This window comes from Ostrea edulis, chromosome 1, assembly GCF_947568905.1.
Source record: "Ostrea edulis chromosome 1, xbOstEdul1.1, whole genome shotgun sequence".
Taxonomy (NCBI): Eukaryota; Metazoa; Mollusca; class Bivalvia; order Ostreida; family Ostreidae; genus Ostrea; species Ostrea edulis.
This window is the reverse complement of record NC_079164.1, coordinates 85,985,519-85,988,403: the sequence shown is the minus strand read 5'-3', so window position 1 is coordinate 85,988,403 and position 2,885 is coordinate 85,985,519. Positions and strand designations below refer to the sequence as shown.

General features: G+C 33.8%; 1 long non-coding RNA gene across 1 annotated transcript in view; it reads right to left on the bottom strand.

The window, feature by feature from the left end:
- Nucleotides 1–212: 212 nt before the first annotated feature.
- The window catches only part of LOC130054420 (uncharacterized), a 15,370-nt gene continuing 12,697 nt past the window's right edge, over nt 213–2,885 (bottom strand). The window contains exons 2-3 of the long non-coding RNA XR_008802735.1: nt 710–816; nt 213–285 (exon numbers count right to left, since the gene is read on the bottom strand). This is a non-coding gene — a long non-coding RNA (uncharacterized LOC130054420). The remainder of the gene's footprint in view (nt 286–709; nt 817–2,885) is intronic.

Below are 2,885 nucleotides of genomic sequence, written 5' to 3'. Positions count from 1 at the left end.
AAGGCGTGGCACGCTAAAGAACCCTCACTGCTCAACGGCCGTTAAGCGCCGAGCATAGGCCTAAATTTGAAGCCCTTCACCGGTCTTGGTGACGCCTCCATATGAGTGAAAAATTCTTGAGTGAGACGTTAAGCAAGATACAATCGATCAATCAATCAACATCATAAATTCTAACCTCCCAAGCATATCTGAAATCAATCTTCTTCCTCTCATTTTCTTTGACAATTTCTCCTTTGAATGGTCCAAATAAAGATCCTTGCTTGACAACATTTGTACACCAGGCACCTGTAGAGAAATTACATACATATGTATCAGTACAGCTTAACAACGAATCAAATATTAAAAAATTTCTACTTTGCAAAATAATCAAGAAAAGATCCACAATGGTAATGTTCACCATGATCATTAATAGACAAGTAAATAAAAAAAACCAGAACAAGTATACCATAATTCTGTATGTGTAGTTATTTCAGCACATATTCAAGTTTGTGTAGTAGAAACTGATGCCGCACTTGGTGCAATAATAAATTAGCCTTCCACTGTGTATGATAGTGGATGAATAGAGAATACTACATTTCGGCACAACCCAAAATTGGTGCTCTTGCCCATTTATCAAAGGCAATAAAATGTGGACCCCCCTAAATAAGTACAAATACTAAATGTATGTGTATACATGGTTCAGTATACTAACCCTATTTATTTTACTTACCAATCAACCTTCGATCAACTTTGGAGGGCTTTAATACAACACCCTCTGGTGCCTTAATGTGGGAGGGAATGTTTCCATACACCATGACGATGACCTATCACCTCATCCTGAAATCAACAAAGGATAAACCATACACTATATCTTCTATTAAAAAATACTATATATATAATTTACATTTGTTGAAACATTCCTTAAAGCCCCAAGTCATACGAAAATGCACAGCTTAAAAAACCCATTGTTTACTGATGTAACCATGTTAGGTATGGGGGCTTTAATAAATGTTTGAACGTGTAGTGGGAATATTTCTGAAATTTAAATTTTGAGGCAGCAATGCAAGAATACAGTGATATAAGACCTAAAGATTCATGCACTGAAAAAGTTGCACTTTAAATTGAACTTGCTGGTTTTTATATGCGGTGGATCTGTAGCTCTGTGGTACATTCCAATTCCTCTGGTGATCGAGCTCAATTATGTAGCTACATTATCTTTGTTTTTTGCATAGACTATGAAAGGAAACTTATTAATTAAAGTCAGAGATTGAAAATCTGTTGACTTGTCACCTTGACCTCAAAATCAATGTGTCTTTCTTTAATGGCCAACTACCTTTGTACAAGATAGCCTATTATATTATCAACAACAACCCCAACCCATCCCCCCACCCCCACCAAAACAGCTATCAATCTTAATGACAGTGTTTTTACAGATATAAGATCTTGTGTCATACTGTCATTTAATTGTTTTATTGTTGCATTCCACTTCTTACCCTTGTAAAGAGCCTTGGAGTAATTTGTTTTATATATGGCACTATATAAATTTCATTAAGATAATGTGTCACAACAAAAGCAATGATAGACAGACATGTAGACAATGCGAGTCCTGTAGGACTTCCACAACTTATATGCCACCCATTGATAGCCTTATATTACTCATATGTACTTGCAAAATTAGGTCTTCATGAAATGTGACAATGATTTATGTCTCTAAAGGACTGTTTGTTTTGTCTATTCGTGAGTACATTGTTATTTAAACCACAAAAAACTGACACACCTCACCCACCCCAAAAAGTGATTTCAATTCAGGTTTTAAAACAAATTTAGTGAAGTAAACTCTCTTTTATTAATTGTGATATTCCCATTGTATCACTATTGTAACAGCAGTACATTTATACCACTATTGTAACAGCAGTACATTTATATCACTATTGTAACAGCAGTACATTTATACCACTATTGTAACAACATTACATTTATACCACTATTGTAACAACAGTACATTTATACCACTATTGTAACAACAGTACATTTATACCACTATTGTAACAACAGTACATTTATACCACTATTGTAACAGCAGTACATTTATACCACTATTGTAACAACATTACATTTATACCACTATTGTAACAACAGTACATTTATACCACTATTGTAACAACAGTACATTTATACCACTATTGTAACAGCAGTACATTTATACCACTATTGTAACAGCAGTACATTTATACCACTATTGTAATAACAGTACATTTATACCACTATTGCAGTAACATTACATTTATACCACTAATCAAATGATACACACAGAAACTGCAGTCAACAGTCAAGTAAATGTTACCAAGAAATATTGCATATAATATATGACATCTATTAACAACTACCATACACATTTTCCTGAAAAGACATTTTTCAGGAAATTTAAATTCAAGAGAAAAATATTTAGGAAATCCTATGAATTTTTACTTCCTACAAAATAACAATGTTGAGGGATGAGAAAAAAAGTCCATAAATAGTATTTGTCACATTTTATTAATAGACAAGGGTCACTAACCAATGAAACACTACCTGGAATTTGCATATCATTAAAATATATAAGTCTGTTATAGCAGCAAATCACTAGTAATTAACAAGTGTGCCTTCAATTGGTGATGCCATTCTTCACTTTCCGTGTCATATGATTCCAGGATATACAGTGACACACAATTAAAACCAACAGGTCCTTCGCTAGTCTGTTTAAACATTTAAATCCTCCCATGACCCCATACACTGAAAGCAGAACATCCTGTATGTGAAACATTTAACCACAGTATATCACAAACTAGAATGTCATATTTCTCAGGTGCTCTGCACGAAGATGCATTCCCTAATTCACCAGAAAAGGTGACTGATAATGATGATTA